Source organism: Nicotiana tabacum, chromosome 18 (assembly GCF_000715075.1).
Source record: "Nicotiana tabacum cultivar K326 chromosome 18, ASM71507v2, whole genome shotgun sequence".
Lineage (NCBI taxonomy): Eukaryota > Viridiplantae > Streptophyta > Magnoliopsida > Solanales > Solanaceae > Nicotiana > Nicotiana tabacum.
In genome coordinates this window covers 146,340,814-146,366,159 of record NC_134097.1, presented here as the reverse complement: position 1 = coordinate 146,366,159, position 25,346 = coordinate 146,340,814, and positions in this window count along the sequence as shown.

The following is a 25,346-nucleotide window of genomic DNA, read 5'->3' as shown; positions in this document are numbered from 1 at the left end:
CTAAATACCCTTTCTGTTTCAGTTTATGTTACAGTATTTGATTGAATGCGGAGTTTGACGACAAAAAGAAAAGAAAAAGAAAAAATTGTAGTCTTAACCATATCATAAGATTTCTATGATTATATAGAAATAAATCAAAAAGTTTAAAATTAGAATGTTTTCAAATATAAAAAATATGAATTTTATAGCAACGAACTAATAAAGAGATAATGGCGCATAAAATAGAAGAAAGGAAGTATTTCATGTGGTTTTGCTGTCTTCTACAGCATGTAGAGCTACAGAGTTATGTACAGTGGCAAGTTCAAAATATAGAATCAGTTTATGAACTAATATACACTTTATTTTGTTATATAACATACATATTTCGAGTTGAAAATAATGAGTTCGGTTGAACCTATAGAACTTATCGTCCTAGATCTGCCATGACTGCATCTGCTTGTACAGATCCAGTTTTAGGGTTGCAAAGATTGGCCATTCATGAACATATTAATGAAAAGAATGAAAATGACAAAGATATATATAGGAGTACTAGATTGAATTATAATAGAAATGAAGCAAATGGGATATACTTGAGTAACAACATAACATAACATCAATTGTTGTCAATACGGTTAATATATATAGAATCAAATTAAACAAAGTTATAGAAACCTGAGAATTTCTTTTTTTCCTTAATCTCTAGGGTTGAGTACACAGTAAAGATATCTATCATATGTAAGAAACTAAATTAAAGACTCATAAAATGGAACTTTCTCTCCTAACTTTCTTGATTTTGTTACCAAGATCTGCTAATAAAGCTGGAGGAAACATTGATTTTACTTCATCATAAACATCAAGAAACACTCTTTGTTTTCTCTTTGTAATTTGAATTGACTTTGGCTTCTTTGGAGCTGGTGGACAAATCATTTGTTTAGTATTACATTTTGGTGATGTTGGAATTTTCAGTACTTCATCTTCTTTAACTTTCAAACAAGAATCCTTAACATCTTCTTCTTCTTCTTCTTTCTTGTCATCTTCTTGTCGTGTATCTTGTTGTCTTTGATCTTCTTGATTTTGAGTCACTTTTTCGTCTACCGAATGTGAATTTTGACACCCATTTTGAAAATCTAAAATGGGTCTTGACAAGAAACTGCAATCGGTACTCGAGTTCGAGAGAAACATGAGGGTAGATGAATTGAATTGTGAGCACATGAATATGTTTTTGAGTGTAAGTATAGGTCAATGAGGGAATTGAGAGGGAGACGAATAAAGATATGGAAACAGAAAATAGATGACAAGAAGAAGTAAGCTCAAAAAGATATTATTGAGTGATACTAGAGAGAGACTTTGGGAGAGATGTCTAACTTAGAGAAATATAACACCTTAGAACAATGCAGGTACATATAGATATATAATATGAAAAGGAAGAAGGTGGGAGAGGGAAGCAAAAGAGAATATAATGATGGGATTCAATTTGTATGGGTCGCAACTCATAATATGAGCAAGCTCACACAAACAAATATAATAGATAATTTGTCTTATTTTTTAGATTATAATTCTACCGTAATTACATTGATAGTGTGAAGTGGAACCTTGAAGCAACGATAAAGTTATCTTCGTGTGATTAGTAAGTTATAGGTTCGAGCTGTGAAAACGTCCTTAATGCTTGCTTTAGGGTAGGCTGTCTATATCATACCCCTTAGATTGCGACCCTTCGAATCTTGTGTGAATACTGAATACTTTATGCATCGTGCTACCCTTTTGACATTATTAAAAAATTTAAAATGGAGAAATATCTAGTGAATTCTTTTTAGTGGAGTTTGTTGGAACTTAGCTTTTCCAACATTTTGGATGTGTGTGTGTGTGAGAGAGAAATGGTAGCAGTTGTTCCTTGCATAATAGTCTTACTTCGGCGAAGGATCCAATGCAAATTTGCATCTTCATCTCTCTCTCCACATCTTTATCTTTTCTTGTTTTTCTTTTCATTTTTAACTGCAATACAACTAAGTATTTTCTTTTTATAATATTATAGGGACGATTAGTCAGACATTAAGTAATTAATAAAATCTCAATTGCATCACTTTTGTGATTTTTTCGAACTTTGATGCATCTAAGCACGTGCTTGCCTCACGCTGAAGCCATCTCATGTCAACTTAATTTCTTGGTATTATTATTTAGAGCAATTATGATTTATGTATCCTAATATTGTTTCAAAAGAAAAATTCTATTAGTATAATTTAATCGGTTATAACATGTTACAACTTTATTTTTCAGGCCACTATATGGATCTTGCTGTTATGAGTTAACTTATAAAGAGCAGCCCAATACACAAAGCATTCAGCGTTTATGCAGGGTTTGAAGAAGGACCGCATCTTAAGGGGGTGTGATATAGGCAGTCTATCCTAATGCAAGTATCAACGACTGATTCCACAACTCGAACATGTGACTTATAGATTATATGGAGACAATTTACCGTTACTGCAAGACTCCCCTTCTAGTTAATTTAACCTAGTGATATAAAAAATTATATACTGTTAATTAGTGCACAAAACTTGAACCGTATTTATTCTCTTTTGGACAAACATGTCTCTTATTTCCCCAACCTCTCACAGCATGATGTAAATTAAACCGAAATTCATGGAATCTAAGAATTTTCCAAAATTTATGGTACTTTAGGATCCATCAGAATATTGAGTCAACATGTTCATCATCATTACTTAATCCATAAAATAATGTTAATATAATTTTTAAGGTCTGATCATAGTACATTAAAGGGATATATAGATGAATACTATTCTAAAAACGTTAGCAAATAGGATACATCATATATTCTCTTGCCTATAATTAATATTTTCTATTCAATTATTTTCGCGAAATCTTAACATGACACCACGTTATGAAATAACCCTTCAAAATAAAAGTTCAAATTTTATAAGGAAATAGAAGAAAGAATTTTTCTTGCTTCATTTTTATGTCTAATAGTTAATTTAAGGGCTGGTGAAATTGCTTTATAATCGAATATAAGAAAATGCTCCTCTCCAATAAAATTTAATAAAAATTACTTAAGAAGAATTAACTTAAATAACCACTCACCTGGCCAACCGTTTAAACTAAAAATAACAACATATATATAATATATGTAGAATTCTTGTATAATATGCATATAACAGTATATAATCCGTAAATAATCTATATGTATACTGACTAAAAAGAGTAAACAATGAATTCTAGCCGCTATTTTTATAAAGATTCCAATAATTAATGTTCAAGTTCGGCCAAAAATCATGAATTAATAAAAAACCGATTTCTAATTAATTCTACCCTCGCCACTTTCACTCAGATCTTCTTCGCAGACACCTTCAAAACCTTCCAATTTTACTGATAATAATTATAATAAGAGTTACTTAATAATTTGATGACTAATTAACGATATTATTAGTATTATTATATATCCAACAGACATGCATCCATAACTGTAAACAACTTAAGATTGTCTAGTACTTTAGGCTACCATTCTAAACTAATTGAATTGGATGCTCTAATCACTGATTAATCTCTTCAAAATCTAATTAAGTCATTAATTTTCTGCCACGCTCCTCATTCACATGGCCCGCCTCTAGCGACACACAGCATGTCTATGTTGCATTGTTATGTAGAATGGGCAACACCAACATCCAATCACTCTTCCCATCACTCCTTAAGAGTATTGTGATTAATTAAATTTTTAACTTTTCGTGCACTGATAATGTATAATTTTTCACACCTTAAGTAAAGGTGAAATTAAGGTTTAAACTGGATGGATTAACGTCTGACCTTTAAGTTCTTTTCACTTTAGGGTAGGCGGGCTACATCACACCCCTTGGGTTGCGACTCTTTCCTGAATCCTGCGTGAATGCGGGATGATTTGTGCACCGAAATTCCCTTTTAATATACTATTAAAATTATGGGTTCATATATTAATACTTTAGTGACTTTTCACATGTTAAAAATACTGAGTTTAGTTGATCCCATCGTCCAGCTGTTGCATCCGCCTCTACCATTTAGGTTAAGATCAATGGTTTCTTGACACTAATTAATATAGACATATAGGTGAAAACTCACTAAATCTTAAAAATATCAAATTATGAACCCATGATTTCGAAATTTAGAAAGTCAAATGCTTCAGTATTCATAAAAAATAATTAAATTCTAGATCCGCCTCTAGTTAAGAACAAGTAACGTCTACAGTAATTTTAATTTTAAAACATAAAAATGCAGTAATATTAATCTGCTAATATATATTTTTTATATATATTTTATATGCTTAGGATCCTGCGCATAGTGGAAACTTATGTATTATTTGCATGCATAGGATACTTGCCTTGCTAGCTAGAGTATATGTTATATGCATGCTTAGGATTCTTGCCTTTATGTTTAGGCTTTTGACTTTTGTGACATAGTTTTAGGAGAATTTTCTTGAAATTTGGTTACTCAAATAGTTGTTTTCCCATGATTATTGTCATCATCTTATGAGACGAAAAAAATAATCATGGGATTGTATGACTTTTAAGTGTTTTTGTGAAAAGAGAGAAGAAAGTGGAGGGACCCTAATTTATAGTTGAGGGTTAGATACTGGATTGCTTGGATTTCAACATCATGAACGTTTGAGCCATGAGAGTCTGCAAAAAGTAAGTACGTTTGGTAGTTTATACTCGAGCATTTTTGTGCCTTTTTTGCTCTTTTCTGATTTTGCATCATTTTCTTTTTTACTTGCTTTGAGTGGCGGATGTGTAGGATAGTTTACGGGGAACATGTGAACTTATGATCTATTCGTCAAATTAAGTTTTTTATATATGTATTTTCTAGAACTAGTTTAATATCATCTGCTGACACCTATGCTCTGTAAATTTTAAATAATGCACTTGGTTGAATATGGAGTTATTTACCCAAAGGAATATGGATCAATTCCTATTTGATACTCCCCATTCTTTGTAGTGCAACCATAAGTTAGAAATCTTAGATTCGCCATGGCCTGCGTTAAGTTTTATTTCAATTATCCATATCCATCTTGTATTTCAATTTTTACATTTATTGTAAAAATTCTTTATTGTATTGTTATTTGCTTTTTCCAAATCAAGTTTATTGACTTCTGTAGAGCTTTTTGGAGAGGTTAGAAATAAAACGAGAGAGTTTAACTTTTATTATATAACGTTTTGCTCAAAACTCCATTTGGTCTCCATAATATATAGTTGGAAAGCTAACTCAAAGTGCTACAACATTTATGTTTTACATTTTTCCAAATTTCAAACGAAATAAGGTGAAAAATGCGGTCGAAACCGCGACCACGGACCTGAGGCGGGCTGAGGCAGTATACTTGCCAAATACCGCGTTCGTGCCGCGCCCGGACCGCGGCCGCGGACGTCCAGGCCTGGAAACTTGTCCTTTTTCGCATAGGAAAAGGTATAATTGTTTGGGTCTGACCCTACTTGGTATATATACATTGAAAAATAGTATTTTGAGGAGGGAGACCAATTTTGACACAAATTCGACCTATGGAGGCAGAGACACAATAGGAGCAAGACGGGGAATTCTTCTACGAGTTTTTCCTTCCTCTTCCTATTTTTTCATTGTTGATTATGACTTTTAGTATTGTAGTTTTACATACAATTATGAATAGCTAATTTGTTATCTAGGGTTTTGATGGAACCTTTTGTAGGATAAATTCTTGTTATGTTTTTATATAATTGAGCCATTGGATTTCTCTACTTGTTCAACTATGTATTTATTGTTGTTGATTGAATGGTCATCGATTGACTGTGCCTATTTATTATGTGTTGCTTGAGAAAGGATACATATTTAGGTGGTTGTTGAACAACGTCACTCCTAACGTATAAGAGAAATCAATACAATGGGTTTAAAGACAGGTTTAGAAATAACAAAGCCTTGCATTGGTCATAATGAGCAGTTAGATAAACCAACTAGCGTAGTTCGAGAGAATATGTCTAGTAAATTGTTGTGGTTGCTCCAGAGAGAATTACGGGACCTAAAGTGCTCACAATCAGTAGAGAATACATTGGCAAAATTGTAGGGAACGTAGCTAGAAGGATTCCGACAATTAGGCAAATCATAACTCTAGACCTCCTTAATTTAGTCTCCAACCCTTTGTCTCGTTAGTTGATAATTTTACCGTTTTGTAGTATTTGCTAGTTAATTAATTAGAAATATAAATCTCAATCTGTATAATTTAGAAAATTGTTCAATCTTGTCTTCTTAGCGATATTAAATAGATACAGCTAAGCCTTAGTTCTCTGTGTGATTCGACTCCGGACTTTTAGATCGGATTATATTTGTAGCGACCACTTATCCTTTTTAGGACTAGAGTTGGGAGTGATCAATTTTGGCGTCGTTGCCGGGTAGCTAACGATGTAGTTGTAACTGTTGGAATATATATCACAGCGGAAGCAATCACAGAATCTTATTCACGTGTGAATTAAACAATTAGCACATACGGAGATTATATGAGTTACCTCTTGAAGCGTGAACAAAGTAAATCGATACCCTTCTCCAGTTCCAGAATTGCAAGACCTCAGTGACCTTCCATAGTCTACTACTGTGTTACCCAAATAAAAAACGAAAAATAGAGAACTTCGGGTGGGCGAAATTCAAGGAAGAAAAACGTGTGTTTTTCTGTGTCAGAAAAACGACCAGCTATATCCCATGTATATATAGCTGCGTTTTTTAGGTCAAAACATTTTTTCAAAACCTGTTAGGTTTACTTCTTTCACTAAGGAAAGGTTTCCTTTATTTCCTATTATTCAGGCACAGTAGGGACCACAAAATTTAATTAACAAGGCTTCCTATTATGGAATTAATTTCGAAATTTAAAATTAATTTCTACCATAATAAATTTCGAATTATTCCACTAAAAATTCGTAATTGCACTCCTTAGTTCAATTTCGAAATTCTTCCATAAAACCTTATTTAACTCTCAATGCTAAGATTCAGATACTAACCAATCAAATTAAATTACTGACAATTTAATTTATTGATTACTTCTTTTAGACTTTCACTTAACTTATTTCATGTGTCGGATACAAAATCCACCGGCCGGGTTTACACATGAAAACTTATAAGTTTTCATAAAGGAGTATCATCAATCTCAAAAAAAACCGAGACATGGATTCTATCAACTAATTATTACTTCGCCAATGTATATCATTATTGTCTAACTTACCAGGCTTATTGACCCACGAAAGAATCTCGCCTTTTAATAAATCAAAACAATAAATGATATACACAACTAATAATAATTATATCAAGATTAAGAGTATAAGTACATTGAATGGACTAGAAAAATTATTTTATCAAGTCAGTATAAAATACCTATCTCTACTTGATCCGTTCAATATATACAAAATGTACTAGCACAAGAAGTTGGAATTAGACCATTCCTATAATCAAGATAAATTATATTGAATCTTGTGCTACAACCATTCTGATGGCTTGTCCAATTCCATCATTAGATTGTGAACATAAACTTTATGACTTATAAGAACCGATGATTTAATCTTCCGTATATAAGCTAAACTCTATACACTAAATCATCTACTATATAAGTAATGGACACACAAACAAATAAATGATCTATTTAATATAAAACTTTATTGAATTGAATAAATAAATAAACAATTGTTCCATAAAGTATACTATAACAATACGCATGATTTATAGTATATCCTAACAATCTTCCACTTAGACTCATAACCATGCGTCTACAATTCTGACACCCATTCCATCTACATGCCTATCAAAAGTCTTCTGTGGTAAGATCTTAGTAAACGGGTCCGCCAAGTTGTTCTCCGACGCAATCTTGGTGACTACGACATCCCCACTTTGCACTATCTCACGAATTAAATGATATTTACGCTCAATGTGCTTTGCTCTTTTATGGCTTCGCGGCTCCTTCGAATTTTCAACCGCACCACTATTATCACAATAAAGTGTTATTGGTGCTTGAATCGAGGGAACCACATTCAACTCTCTTAGGAAGTTCCCGAGCCAAACCACCTTTTTGGTTGCCTCAGAGGCAGCTACATATTCGGCTTCCATGGTGGAATCAGCAAAACAAGTTTGCTTGATGCTCCTCCAACTATGGCTCCACCTCCTAGAATAAACACGTCTCCTGAGGTAGACTTTCTAGAATCTTTATCTGATTGGAAATCCGAATCAGTATACCTAATAGGCACAAGTTCATCCAAATGGTAGACTAGCATGTAATGCCTAGTCCTTTTCAGGTACTTGATTATATGCTTAACCGTTGTCCAATGCTCTTTTCCAAGATTAGACTAAAATCTACTAACAACGCCAACGGCAAAGCAGATATCAGGTCTAGTACATAACATAGCATACATCAGACTCCCCACAACAGATGCATAGGGGACCGCCTTCATCTTTTCTATCTCTTCATCAGTTTTAGGAGACTGATCTTTAGATAGAAAAACTCCATGCCTGAAAGGAAGAAATCCTTTCTTGGAATCATGCATGCTAAACTTGGAGAGTATTGTATCAATATAAAGAGCCTGAGATAAGCCAAATATCCTTTTCTTGCGATCTCGCAAGAGCTTGATCCCAAGGATATGAGCCGCTTCTCCCAAATCTTTCATATCGAAGTGCGCGGACAACAATTGTTTAACCGAATCCTACATGCTCACATTATTTCCTAAGAGCAATATGTCATCTACATACAAGATTAAAAATGACACTTTGTCCCCATCCCATTTTTTGTATACACAAGATTTGTTAAGACACTGATCAAAACCAAAAGTTTTAATCGCCTTATCAAAACAAGTGTTCCATGCCCTAGATGCCTGTTTAGTCCATAAATGGACCTTTTAAGCTTACACAACATGTGCTCTTTGCCACTTTCTATGAAACGGTCTGGTTGCATCATATAGATGCACTCATCAAGACTTCCATTAAGGAAAGTTGTCTTGACATCCATTTGCCAAATCTCATAATCATAATGAGCAGCAATGGATAAGAGAATCCTTATAGACTTAAGCATGGCTACCGGTGAGAAGGTTTCCTCATAATCGATCCCTTCTTTCTGAGTAAACCCTTTCGCTACAAGCCTTGCTTTAAAAGTTTGTACTTTTCCGTCTACACCTCTCTTTTTCTTATATATCCACTTGCATCCAATGGGTTTAACCCCATCAGCTGGTTCTACAAGATCCCAGACTTGATTAGAGTACATAGACTCCATCTCTGATTTCATAGTAGCAACCCACTTATCGGCATTCTTATCATGTAGTGTTTGGTCGTAATTGACAAGTTCGGAGGTAGGCTCCTCAGGGATCCTATAATATGATTCTCCCAAGAGCGTATAACGAACTAGTTGTGTTATTTCCCTCCTAATATGACTACGTACTACATCAGTTGCAACTACATCATTTTGATTTTGTGGTTGAACCTCATCATCTTCAGGAACCTGAGTCTCCATGCTATCTACGGGGATATCAACGACTTCTTCCTGTTGTGCAGTCTGCTCAACATGACTCCCACTACTTTGTGGTAGTATGACTTCGGGCACTTGTTCTTGCGGGACATTAAGTCTATTGACATTTCTCCTATGTCAAAATCGACTTCCGGGGTTTGGATATGGTCGTTCTATTTTTCAGATGACTGAGTTTCCATTCCTTTGATAAGTTCCTGAAAAACGAGTTTACTTCTAGGAACATGGTTCATCAAATAGTCCTCTTCCAGAAACTTGATTTTTGTGCTAACAATTACCTTTTTCTCTTTAGGACAATAGAATAAACCACCTTGCATCCCTTTTGGATAACCTACAAACACGCATACATCCTTTCTTGCCTCCAATTTATCCATTTTCCCTTTCAGCACATGTGCCGGACAACCCCAAACTCGAATATGCCGCAGACTAGGCTTGCACCCAGTCCACAATTCTGTAGGAGTCAAAGGTACTGACTTTGAAGGAACTAAGTTCAGAACGTAATTCGTCGTTTCTAAGGCATGTCCCCAAAAGGACGAAGGCAAATCGGAATAACTCATCATTGATCTAACCATTTCCATAAGAGTCCTATTTCTTCTTTCAGCTACACCATTTTGTTGTGGAGTTCCAAGTGCAGACAATTGAGATGTAATTCCACATTCTGATAAATAACCAATGAAATCCGTAGAGAGATACTCACCACCACGATCAGATCGTAGTGTCTTGATATGTTTATTATGTCACTTTTCAGTCTCAGTCTTGAATTCTTTGAACTTTTCAAAACATTCAGACTTTCGACGCAACAAATAAATATATCCATATTTTGAGTAATGATCTGTGAAAGTCACAAAATACTCAAAATCACCTCTTGCTTGGACATTCATTGGACCACACAAGTCAGAATGAATTAACTCTAATTTATCGCTTGCTCGATTTCCTTTTGAGGGGAAATTTCGTTTTGTCATTTTTCCTTCTAAACAAGATTCACAAGTTGGTAGTGCCTCCACTTTCAATAAACTTAAAGGTCCATCCTTGACCAACCTTGAAATTCTGTTTAGATTTATATGACCCAAACGCAAGTGCCATAAATATGTTTCATTCAATTCAGAAGAACGTTTTCTCTTACTTGGTAAATCAACATAATTCAGTTCTTTAGGTTGTAACGGTTTAGGAATAGAGTCAACAACAAAAAGACCATTAATCAATGTAGCAGAAGAGAGATAACGTTTATTATGAGTAATAACACATTTATCAATATCATGAAAATTAATGTCATAACCATCTCTCATAGCGCTAGAAACCAAAATTAAATTCCTTCTAACGGAAGGTACATATAATGTGTCTTTTAAAGCTAAAACTCTACCACTACCAAACGAAATACTAATATTTCCTATTGCTAAAGCTGGGGTTGACGAACCATCTGCTTGATAAACATTGATTTCTCCTCTACTTAGCCGTCGCGTTACCTGAAACCCCTGCAAATAAGTGCAGACATGATTAGTGGCTCCCGAATCTACATACCATGACATGGTAGAAATAGCCGCTAAAAGAGTTCCAACGACAAGTAGATATAAATCATCTGGTTTATTTTTTAGCTTGGCCAGATAAGTCGGACACTGCTTCTTATGATGCCCAGGCTGCTTGCAGTGATAACACTTGCCCTTAGCCTTCTTTACACCAGCAGTTGCGCCACTAACAAAGGGTTTTTGAGTCTTTTTCTTCTTCTGACCGCCTCTCGGCTTAGAAGCAGAACCTGTCTCAAAATTCAATGCCACAGAAGGAGCTTGTTGCTTGATAATAGTCTACGCCGACTGCAGCTCATTTAGCAATTCCGCAAGTGACAAATCCATTTTGTTCATGTTATAATTCAGGCGAAACTACTGAAACTGCCAGGCAAAGTCTGCAAGATCATTTCAACCTGTGTATCCTTATCAATGTTAGTTCCAAGGACCTCCAGCTTATTTAGAAGACTCATCATCTTCAGAACATGGTCCCTAACCGATGAACCTTCAACCATTTTGGTATTCAGAAGAGCTTTCATGGCAGTCTGCTTAGCCGCACGATTTTGATCTCCAAACATTTCTTTGAGATTTTCCAGAATGTCATAAGCAGACTCCATTGACTGATGCTGATGTTGTAGAACATATGACATAGACGCCAGAATGTAACTCCACGCCATCTCATCAGCCTTGACCCATTTCTGGTAAGCCTTTTGTTCATCATCTGATTTTTCTGGACACACCTCATCGAACACAAATTTGTACTCTTCAGTGATTAGGACAATGTCCAAGTTTCGTTTCCAATCAACATAATTCGGACCCTCAAGTTTGTTTTGAGTAAGAATAGCAGTAAGGGGATTGAAAGAAGTCATTGTTAATCTGGGAGACAATTTCATTAAATAGATCAAAATCAGTCATGTTTATTTGAATAATAAAATTCAAAACACACTACATATATATAATCTATGCACCTTGAACAACAAATTTCGATGGGAAAAAAGCTATTCTTGCAATATACATATATAATGACAGATTATTCACTCTATAAATTTAGACAGGCCATACTCAGATGGAGAGTAAACTGTTAATTTAAGTCAAGTGAATATCAACATTCAATATATATATACTAGCTCCATTGAACCAACATGCATACTCAGATGGAGAGTGAATACAAGTAATCAACAACTAGTATACCCTAGTGTTTATCCATAATGAGTTTATCCGATATGGAAGAAGACCTACGTCAACGTGTAAAATATTATATCACTAGTATTTTAACCCTGTCGTACATAGAAAACGATCCCTACCACCACTGGATTAAAAATAACTCAAAAAAGTTTTGAAAATTTTTCAGAAAATCAATAAAACGTCCAAAAACCCATCTAAACGACCCTGAATGCCCAAAAAACGACATAGCTCATGGGCTTTAGCCCATTCCTATTGCTCACTGGGCCGTTTCGCATGGACCTGCCAAGTTTCAGGTCAATCGAAGTCCGTCAATATTTGACCTCCGATTTTCTGGCCTAATTTCGGCCAAATAGTGATTTTTGCATTTTTCATGGAACAATGTAATTTTCAGATTATTCTAATCAAATATCATAGACCATAAGCAAATATTACATGATTTTCAGAATAATCATAATACTCAGAACAAATATTCATGTTAAGAACAATGCAGTTTTACAGAATTCAAGACCAATCTTTGCAAGTAATTCAAAATTTGCATATTAACATGATGCTTTTTTTATTGTTCATCCTAATCATTTAATTAGACGTGAGTAGGCTCTGATACCAATTGTTGGAATATATATCACAGCGGAAGCAATCACAGAATCTTATTCACGTGTGAATTAAACAATTAGCACATACGGAGATTATACGAGTTACCTCTTGAAGCGTGAACAAAGCAAATTGATACCCTTCTCCAGTTCCAGAATTGCAAGACCTCAGCGACCTTCCACAGTCTTCTACTGTGTTACCCAAATAAAAACCGAAAAATAGAGAACTTCGGGTGGGCGAAATTCAAGAAAGAAAAAAGTGTGTTTTTTTTCTGTGTCAAAAAAACGACAAGCTATATACCATGTATATATAGCTGCATTTTTTTAGGTCAAAACACTTTTCCAAAACCTGTTAGGTTTTCTTCTTCCACTAAGGAAAGGTTTCCTTTATTTCCGATTATTCAGGCATAGTAGGGACCACATATTTAATTAACAAGGCTTCCTATTATGGAATTAATTTCGAAATTTGAAATTAATTTCTACCATAATATATTTCGAATTATTCCACAAAAATTCGTAAATGCACCTTTTAGTTCAATTTTGAAATTCTTCCATAAAACCTTATTTAACTCCCCATGCTAAGATTCAGATACTAACCAATCAAATTAAATTACTGACAATTTAATTTATTGATTACTTCCTTTAGACTTTCACTTAACTTATTTTATGTGTCGGATACAAAATTCATCGGTCGGGTTTACACATGGAAACTTATAAGTTTTCATAAAGGAGTATCATCAATCTCAATAAAACCGAGACATGGATTCTATCAACTAATTATTACTTCGCCAATGTATATCATTATTGTCTAACTTACCAGGCTTATTGACCCACGAAAGAATCTCGCATTTTAATAAATCAAAACAATAAATGATATACACAACTAATAATAATTATATCAAGATTAAGAGTATAAGTACATTGAATGGACTAGAGAAATTATTTTATCAAGTCAGTATAAAATACCTATCTCTACTTGATCCGTTCAATACATACAAAATGTACTAGCACAAGAAGTTGGAATTAGACCATTTTCATAATCAAGATAAATTCTATTGAATCTTATGCTATAACCATTCTGATGCCTTGTCCAATTCCATCATTAGATTGTGAACATAAACTTTATGACTTATAAGAACCGATAATTTAATCTTTCGTGTATAAGCTAAACTCTATACACTAAATCATCTACTATATAAGCAATGAACACACAAACAAATACATGATCTATTTAAAATAAAACTTTATTAAATTAAATAAATAAATAAACAATTGTTCCATAAAGTATACTATAACAATACGCATGGTTTATAGTATATCCTAACAGTAACTGTATATATTGCTAGGGTTCAAGTTTGAGCTTTTATTTTTTTTTATTTTTTTTGTATTTATTTTTATAACTGTTGATTTGAGAAACATGACATCTTGAAATTATGGGAATTTAGGTGTAGATAATTCTACTATTGATCCTCATACATATTGTGAAGGAAATCACCCATATTAAAAAATCAAAATATTCCTGAGATCGAGTTATATGCACCAACTCAATCTTATTTGTGGAATGTGTGTGATGGTAAAAATGGTAAATTTTTTGGTTGTGCATATATTTCTTATCTTCCCCCAACCCCTTACTATGATGGTTCTACTTTTTCTTGTGAAGTTAATAGGAACAAAGAACTTGGGGATGCGGGCCTAAAGGAGATCAAGGATATGTTAAAGTGCCTTCTGTAACAAAATAATAAGAAACAACTGCAGATAGAAAGGCAAGAGGCAACTATTCGCAACTTGGAGGCTCAATTGAGTCAAGTGGTTGGAGCTGTTAATGTTCAACAAGCCAATATTGGGGACAGTAGCCAAGAAGAGCATGAATTTGAGGTGTTAATTAAGGAGGTCAGAGTAGAACATCAATAACCTAGCCAACTACAATTTGAGGATGTCGATGTTGAAGAAGTGAGACTAGAGTTAGCCAAGGACTTTGAGGATACAAATTTTGTTGACTCTAGTATCATTGATGTTGAGGATGTTGAAAGTCTTGAAGTTCATGTGTTTGAGCGCATTGGTCCTCACTCCAAACATTTTTCTATATTGGGCTTCGATGATAATATGGAAATAGAGTCATCCGAGCCGATTGAGGAGTCAAGGAATGAGGAACAAAGTGCCTACAGTCTGAAATTTTTCTTGCCAGAAAGACAGGACTACATACCTCATCTAAAAGCCAAGAAGTGTAAAATAGTAAAATGGTTACTTGGTCCAATTATATTTGTTCCACCACCCCTGGAGCATAACCGAATACTTGAAGCCAAATTGGGGGCTCAATTCATAAGTTCAAGCTGGAGGCAAAAAGTGATTCACGTCGTGTCGTGACGTTAAATCAAGCGTTTATTGGGAGGCAACCCAGCTTTACTGCTTTATTTTATTTATTTATTTGTTTTTTTTGTTCTAATTGTATTATTTTTGTAGTGTCGATTTTTTATTTTTTAGGAGCATGGAATGCAAAGCCATTGAAAGGATGCAACAACAAACCAGATGGTTGGAACTAAGTGTGAGGTACTCACACAAAGGACCAGGCCTGGGAGAAGTTTGGGTACCCATGAGATGCTAGTGATTCGGCCTTTGGCCTACCAGGGAGTTTCTTTTACCCTCTTGTATGTATGGGTGTGCATTGGGGATAATGCACAATTTTAAGTGTGGGTGAGGAGATTGTCTGGGTGACTTTCTATGCTATTTTAGTTGTGTTAGTTTAATTGAATAATTTTTTTAAAAAATATAAAAGATTGGACTTTTCCCGACGATAGATTTATTAGACAATTTTCTTGAGGGATTTAAGTCTAAAGAAAAAATAAAATAAAAATATTTTCTTTTGTTAGGTAGTGTATCATTTCCCCCTTGGTTTTTCTTTGTGCCGCGGTTCTTTTCCAAGGGTTTTATTTGAACAGGGTATAGTTAGTTTTTTTAGGAATAGGAGCTATTGTGTTGTGTTTTGAATTGAAGCAATATCTCTTGACTTTGTTATGCCTTAAGAACAGTGAGTACTTTGGTTGTGACACTTAGGCTCAGTTTTTGACTCTTGTATAAGTACCTTAAAATGTATGATTTTAAATTTGCTTAACTGCTTTGACTAGAGTGTCGTGATGAATCCAATCCTGAGTGAGTTATGTGTCATGTGTGTGTGAGGTTTGAGTGTTATTTTGTGCATTGCATTTGATGCCTAGAACTTGCCCCGTGTGTTTGCAAAGCGAAATAGTAGTTTTATTCAGTCTAGGAAATGATATAGACATTTCTTTTTTGAGCCAGATATGTATATTTTACCCGTCCAATTATTATGTATCGTAGTTAACCCCTTTGAGCATGTAATTCTGTTTCTTTGGCAACCACATTACAAGCCTTACCCATTTGTTTGAATTAACCATCTATTTGAACCATTGTAACCTCTCCATGAGCACTTGAGTTGTTTATGAACTTTGTAAAGGTTAAAGTGTGGGGTGGTTGGTTTGGCTTTTGAGTGGAACTAATTAAATAAGGAGAAAAGTGCACTGTTTTGAAAAAGTAAGAGCCGCTTGAATTGAAAAAAAAAATAGTTGGATTGTCGTGAAAAAAATTCCTTGATAAGTGGTGGCTCTTGATGTAAGTGTGCTTAAAGAAGAATGGGGTAATATACATTGATGTGAAGGTGAAGTTTTGGTTTGACATAAGTATAAGGCTTGAATGTTAAAGTATATGTATTAAAGTGGTTAGGGAAGTGTAGTCACTCTTATATCTAAATGTATCCTACCCATCCCGTAGCCTACATTACAACCAAATAAAGTCTTAATTGATCCTAGATTTAATGAGCTCGATTAGTGGAGTAGACACTACGGGCAAGCTTATGGTGCATCTTTTGTGGCATATGAATATTATTTCTAAGAGTGAGTGAATTCATTTTAACTTGAGTTTCTAAGTGTTCTTAAATTTTATTGTGTGGAACTACTCTCTGTTGTTGTGTAAGGGCACTTGATTCATGGAGGAAAGGTAATGTCAGTGACCTCTATGTTAGAGTAAGTGGGTGAGTTGTGAATAATGCGTGGTACTTGTGAGTCAAATCTTGAGGTGAAGATGTTACGCTTTTGTGCTTAGTCTATTTTAAATACGCTTGGTGTGATGAGTTAGGAGAATTGTTTAAAAAGGTCGTGTCTATAAAAAAAAGTGCAGATTGATTGCTCGAGGACGAGCAGTGGTTTAAGTGTGGAGTATTGATGATAGGCTATAATTACGTATTTTAGTCGCTTATTACACTCAAATTTACTGCACTTTAATTGAGTTTGAGCTTTAATCGCCAGTGTCTTGCACTAATTGTGTGGTTTATGCCTTGTAGGAGTGATTCCGAGCTATGTAGATGTTATGGAATGAATTCAAGTGATTTGGAGCTTTGAAGTCTGATTAAAAGCCCAAAAAATTAAGCCGGGATCGTATTCGGGGATCAACGGATGATAGAGCAACAAAACGAATAATCGAGTAGGCATGTTGCGCACTGTCTAGGAAAATGCATATAACATTTTGCTCAGAATTCCATTTGGACTCCATAATATATGCTTAGAAATCTAACTCAAAGGTCTACAACTTTCATATTTTATATTTTTCCAAATTTCAAACAAAATAGGGTGAAAAACGCGGTCGAATTCGTGAGCGCGGACCTAAGGCGGGCTGAGGCAGTATACTTGCCAAATACCGCATTCGTGCCGCGCCCGGACAGCGACTGCGGACGTCCAGGCCTGGAAAATTGTCGTTTTTTGCGTAGGAGAAGGTATAATTGTTTGGGTTCGACCCTACTTGGTATATATACATGGAAAAACGGTATTTTGAGGGGGGAGACCAATTTTGACACAAATTCGACCTATGGAGGCAGAAACACAATAGGAGCAAGGCGGGGAATTCTTCTACGAGTTTTTCCTTCCTCTTCCTATTTTTTCATTGTTGATTATGACTTTTAGTATTGTAGTTTTACATACAATTATGAATAGCTAATTTGTTATCTAGGGTTTTGATGGAACCTTTTGTAGGATAAATTCTTGTTATGTTTTTATATAATTGAGCCGTTGGATTTCTCTACTTGTTCAACTACGTGTTTATTGTTGTTGATTGAATGATCATCGATTGACTATGCCTATTTATTATGTGTTGCTTGAGAAAGGATACATATTTAGGTGGTTGTTGAACAACGTCACTCCTAACGTATGTGAGAAATCAATACAACGGGTTTAAAGGCAAGTTTAGAAATAACAAAGCCTTGATGGGATCATAATGAGCAGTTAGATAAAGCCAATTAGCGTAGTTCGAGAGAATATGTCTAGTAAATTATTGTGGGTGCTCGAGAGAGAATTACGGCACTTAAAGTGCTCACGATCAGTAGATAATACATTGGCAAAATTGTAGGAAACATAGCTAGAAGGATTCCGACAATTGGAAAAATCATAACTCTAGACCTCCTTAATTTAGTCTCCAGCCCTCTGTCTCGTTAGTTAATAATTTTACCGTTTTATAGTATTTGCTAGTTAATTATTCAGAAATATAAATCTCAATCTTTATAATTTAGAAAATTGTTCAATCTTGTCTTCTTAGTGATATTAAACAGATACAGCTAAGCCTTAGTTCTCTGTGGGATTCGACTCCGGACTTTTAGATCAGATTATATTTGCAGCGACCGCTTATCCTTTTTAGGATTAGAGTTGGGCGTGATCAGTGATCTACAAAGTAATCAGAGCATATATATATATATATATATATATATATATATATATATATATATATATATATATATATATATAGAAAAAAAGACAGTTTTAAGATAAAAATAATTGAACATACACAACCATAGTGAAAAATAAAGAATTAAACGAGCAAGGATAATGCAAGCTCAAAGCTAGAAATTAAATAGTCCACCTTTAGCAATTTCTTTTTAGTTATTAATTATGATGTGGAATTGAATTAGTGCTAAGTGCTAACTGAGTAATAATTAATGCGTAAAAGGTACACTAGTATTTGTTTGATAATGTGGGGTACATATATATGATGGGGTTACATAGCAAAAAAAGTGAGGAACATTTATACAGACTTACAGAGTGATATATTATAAGATGGAGACATAAATAATTGCATATGAAGGTCATGCTTAATTATATTGTTTCCTCTCTAATGATAAGTGTCCCTACCCCTCCCATCCTTAACAATCATATCACTCTCTCCCTATATTTCAACACCCCCTTGTCCTTTGCTTGTTTTTTTTTTTAACATAGTTCGGTGTCCGCTATCTGTATTGAGCCCTAATTAAATTAAGATTCGTCGAATAATCCCACATTTTGAGGGTAAAGTGTTCTTTAGCAAAAATAATTCTATATTTAAGGTCTCGAACACGATATTTCTGATTAAGGATAAAGAAATACTTACCACTCCATCGCAAACTTTGTTGGTTCTTTTTCCCTTGCTGATCCTTTTCCTTGCTTTTCTAAAATGTACATTTTGAAAAGAAAAAAATTATACCATATTTGTAGATTATTCTATTTCACATTTTGTTGGATTTTTTTATTCCGATATATATAAGCAATCTAAAATATAAGGCAGTTATCCTGTTTTTATATGGCTTTTTGGTACTGTACTTTCTTGTCTATATTTTCATTAATGGGGTACTTATGCTTTTCTAAGCCGATGGTCTATTGGAAACAACTTATCTATCCTCACAAGGTAGGGTTAAGGTTTGCGTACACACTATCATCTCCAGACCCACGATATGGGATAATATTTGGTATGTTGTTGTTGTTTGTTGCTAAAATATAAGGCAGCTAACTGGGACTACAGCATGTTAAGATACAGTTACATCACGTTAAGATTGTTTCCACTGTCAAAATTGTGTAAATTAAATCTTTTAAAAGTTAGTTAACATATATAGACCTCTTCTCAGCATTTAGATCGATATTATCAAATGCGAAGTCAGGATTTCAAGCTTATAAGTTCGAGATTCTAATCTTTTTAAGTTATTGGATTCTAAATCAATTATTTATATATATTCAATAAATTTTTAAAATACCGCTCGGATATTATGCTCTTAAAATATTTTAGACGGATTGATCAAATGAACAGCTAAAGATCATCAGGTCACAAATATCAAAATGGATCCTGTAACATTAATTAAAAGTTTAGTATCATCAAGTATTTTGCTTTTCCTTAAGAATACCGAATAAATAACATAGACGCGGTACCACTATTTTTATATTTTTAAATACCTAATTCCTATGGTTCTTTCTTGAATGAAGCAGATGACTAAAAAGAAGGAAAATAGTAGAATTTTCTTAGCTAATGAAAGTCAACTACACTTTCCTATTGAGAGATATTTCATTCTTAATTTGTTTTGTAGAATAGAAGTGTTTTTATGTTATCATGCATGTTCTATCTAAAATCAATTAAAGCAAATCAATTTTGATTCTTAAATAATTCACTTCACTTATTATTTTTTAGTGATGAAAGGAGGGCGCCTGAGCTGCACAAGGTAGGGTAAAATTGTGTATATACTATTTTTTTCAAACTTTTTTGTAAAATTATACTGAATATATTGTTGTTGTTGTCGAAAAGGAAGGCGCCTAAATATTATTTAACTAGATAGATTTTTTTTCGTTCTCTCAACTCGTAAATAAAATAGTTTTAATATATAAAGCATCATCGGATAGTCGGCATCTTTCAAATAGTGGAATTTTCATGACTTTATCTATGTTCTATCTTCGAAATAATTGCCAATTGGCCTCATTTCTGACTTGTTACTTCCTCTCAGCTGGTGGAAATTGCAGGAAAATAGAACTCGCAGGAATAAAAGTAAAATATTTCTAATCGAATCTTCTTTATCTATGTTTCCCTCTTTGAAATCATTGCCAATTGGCCTTATTTCTGACACATGACTTATTTACCTCTCGGGTTGAATCTATAAATACAAAGAACAAATGTACGAACACATTTTTTTTTTTTTGGTCCGAAAAGATAATATATATAAGCATTTAATAACCGCGTACAGATGGCTGGGGCCTAATTGGCACCCTATCACAAACTATTGTTGTATTACAAAACCCTAAACTACTACTAGTTTTTATAGCTGTCATGGTCATCATATTGGAATTATCATCATGACAACTAGTTACACACGGATATAGGCTATTCATATTGCCACTGTAATTTTGCCAAGCAGTGTCTTGGCGTGATTGAGTTCCTTCCTAACAAGCCTTGTCCTGTGCAAAAGTTAGTTCAACAAAATTAGGAACATGTTCAAAAACTCTTGGCAAATATTCCTTTCCAAAATTGTGGCCTGTTTTTGCTAGTCGGTCTGCTACCATGTTTTGCTCTCTGTACGCGTATTTGACTACAGGGTTACCTAGCTGGCTCAGATAGTACCTGCAATTAGCAATTAAGTTAGAGAAAGCAATATTTTCAGAATGTAATAATAATATAAGATCATTTGCATCCACCTCCACCTCCAAAGGTGCAATGTTATTTTCATAAGCTAATTTCAAGCCTTGTGTTAAGGCATAGAGCTTTGCCAAAATGGATGAATCATGTGGTGCAGATCCTGAGAAACCTAAAATCTATTCAGTTTTGGAGTTCCTAATTAATCCTCCTATGCCTGCCGTATTAGATGAAAAAGCTCCATCAGTATTAAGTTTATAACAAAGAGCAGTTGGAGGATTCCATTTGATATTCTTAGCTGGTTTTATTATACGATTAGTCTTACAAGTATAAGAAGCCAAATAAGTAAATTCCGCTGCTTGTTGAGTAATATGATTATGGAGAATATTAACTCTAGTCATGTTAAACAGGTTAGAATGTACGAACACATACTACCATAGTTAGGCGGATTTGTTCGATTTTTATCAAAATCAAATAAAACCAACTATATCAATTTGGATTGGTTCGGTTTTATCGGATTATTGTGTTATATGAATATTATTTCAATATTACTTTGTTCAATTTTTGATAAGTAAATATATGTTTAATAATACAAATATATGATCTATTAAAATATTCTTATGGAAGAATTTTCATAGTAACACATGATGGTTATTTTTTAGTCGTCTGTGAATAACTTTACGTTGATGTACACTTTCAAGGTTAACCGAATTTAATATAAACATAAAAATAAATATGAACCTATATAATGATGTGCTTTATTTAATTTTAAATTATCGAAATACCATTTCAAATTCGAAAAAGATATAAGAATTTAATAGAGTTTGACATATGAATATAAAAGAACAAAGAGATTGACACATTTCACTAACCCTTGACAAGAAAGTGATCATACAACCGATTATTTAAAGTTAATAAATATGGAACATTTCATATTTAACTAAATATTACATTCCATAAGAGAATCACAAATATTTCTTTTAAAGAAAATTCTATAAAAAGTCTTAAAAGTATATATAAAAATTATATATTTATATGTCGGTTTGATTCGAATTTTTTTATTCAATACCAAATCAAATCAAACCAAACTTAATCGGATTTTTTAATTAGTTTGGTTTGAGTTTTCGGTTTGGTACGATTTTCCGGTTCTGTTTCACTTTTCGGTTTGGTGCGATTTTCCGGTTTGGTTTCACTTTTCAGTTTGGTGCGGTTTTCCGGTTGGGTTCGTACATCCCTAACCATAGCTATACTCAGAGGGACGAAGTAAGCATTTGAATTTTATGGGTTCAGAATTATAATTCTTTTAAGTTGCTAAATTTTAAATTAATAATTTGTACATATTCAATAAATTTTTAAAACAAATACAAAGTTTGAACAATAGCTACTGAGTTCGGCTAAACTCACGTCCCCGCCCTCGGCTAAGATCCACACCTTGTAGAAAGCTCTACATACAATGAGAGTTCTTTTGTCAAGAAAGCGTTCAACTTTCATGTACTGATAATGTAAAAAAAATATTATATTAAGTAGCTTAGAAAATACTTGGTAATAAGTGAGATTAGTTATAATTAACCTGAAAAATTAAACGTATAAGTTAAAATCAATATATAAGTTAAATCCGTCAAAAACTTAAACGTTGCATTAGGAGTGACTAAACTGGTTTTTCCTATCTGAATTTAAAGTTGATGTACTTATAACAGTTTAAGAAAACAATATTTATGCAACAATACTTCATTAAGGTCCAGATTAACATTTTATATATTATGCATCCTCTAGACCTCTCCTATTAATTACTTCCTACTTCCATAATTAATGATCCCATTTATTGTTTTCTTTGTATAATTTTTGTCAAATATCTCACAGATCATGATAATCTCACTTTAATAAGATAATATATGAAGATTTGACTCAACCAAGAATTGTTTGGGTAAAGATTTTAGATTTGTAGAAGCCATTTTGACTTTAAACTGATTGCATTGAAACAAATAAATCTTGGATAATCAATTTTATTGGAAAATATGGTACGAAAATATCCAAACTTGACAGGCCCTTAAGCATCTCCGTCAATTGATAGAATCTGATCCTAGCTTCCATAATAACCTTTAAATAAAAGTATCAAGATCTGAGGCTGCCGGAGAATTGGAGGCAAATTAAAGGCAGATGAGGGATGTAAAATTTAATGGGTTCAATTTTTATAATTTTTAGTATTAAACTCATTATATTGTTAGAATTCGGGTTCAAATCTAATAAGTATTGAGATTTTAATAGGTTTTTATATATAGAATCATACTCCGTATTGCAACTATAGATTCAAATGAACTCATAGCTGAAAAGCTATATCCGCCCCTGATGGGTGGTCATGATAAAGGCACTAAGAAAAAGATGGATACAACACATCTCTTCGTATAAATGTAAAGACGAGGCATGAGGCATTGTTGTCATACTTACAGCATGTTTGGATGGTTGTTATAACATATCGTTTCATAATATAATAATATAATGCATCGTATTGTATTGTATTGTACTGTACTGTATTGTTTGATGAATACAATATCTGGATGGATTGTGTCGTTTTGCCGTCGTTTATGGTATCAAGCTCCAATAATATGATAATAAACTTGTAATATTATAAAGAAAAATTATGACACAGTATATTAAAAAGTAGGGTAAATGATAAAATAAAATTATTTAATAATAATGAAGGATGAGATTGAGAAAAATAGACAAGGTAACGACGCGACCACACCAAGTCGATCGTTACATAAAGTGGCACATTTCATCGTTACGTAATGACGGATTTAACGATGCGATACAATAAAATTTAATAATCAAACAAATATTGTATTTAAAGTAACAATACGATACAATACAATAATATGATACAATACAATAAGTAACAACTATCCAAACAAGCTGTTATAAGGGGAAAAAATTAATTTTTTTTTAGAAAAACAAAAGGATGTGTCTTTATGAGATCACATGCATGAAACTAAAAGATGAAGAAAAATCAGATCAAAGAAATAAGGACAATGTAACAAGTAGACTGATGGGTTTATTAAAATAAATTTTGATGCGAATATTTTTGCAGTGGGATTCCCACAGATCTTCCCCACGTTAAGGTCAAGTGCATCTCATGATGTTTATCTCAATCTAAGATCTAAATTCTAATTAAAAACAATTATGGCATCTATCTCATCATTGCCTATATGAACATAGTATATAAGTACAACTAATGAAGAATATTCCAAGTTCGAAACTATTAGTTTTGACATCCCTTTATTTAAGTGGATTAGTCTCTTTACTAATTTATTTTTCCTTTAGGTTTATAATAGTAGGGAACACGTCGTATGTTGTTGTCAAGGCACTGAATACAGGGGTATTATTGTCTTCAAGTAAAAGAAAAAGAGCAATCGGGTATACTTTCTTCGGTCCATTTTAAGTGATTTTTTGGTCTTTTTGTGGTCCACAATATCTGATTATTTTATATATCAAGAAGGAATTAACTTCTTCTTTTCAAAAATGTCATTCGAGTAAAGAGCCTAGGAGTAGTTTGTTATATTTTCAATGAGTAAATTAAGGTTAATATGGTCAATTTTATTGTTAATTAATGATAAAAGATTCCTTAATATATGTGAAAAGAGCCAAAAAAAAAATCAATTAAAGTGGATCAGAAGGAGTACAAAATATCCCGCATTCACATAAGGTACGGGGAAGAGCCGTACTCCAAGGGATATGATGTAGGCAGTCTATCTTGATGCACACATATCAGTGGCTGATTGCACGTGTAGACACTGAAACTTTTACATATCAAGATAAATCATAAATTCAAGACAACTCTTGAAATATTAGGAGTCTATTAGGGTTACTTGGTGGCTGCTCCACTCAAACCCTAATTCATGCCTATAAATAAGGCTACATATGTCCTTCAAAGACCATCTCAATAATTCCATAAACTCTCGGAATATGCAAAAAGAGATCAAATATGAGATCTCCGAAATTCCATGAAACTCTTGGAATATTTATTAAGAGATCAAAGACATGTCAAATATGTCTTGCTTAAATTTCTAGCAACATTCAAGATCCAAATGGAGTGCTGCTACATGCTTGTTGATCATCAAATACATCAAGGAGATGCATATCATTCTACGTTCGAGAAATACACCGCTAAGGCCCTCGAATCAAATAGAA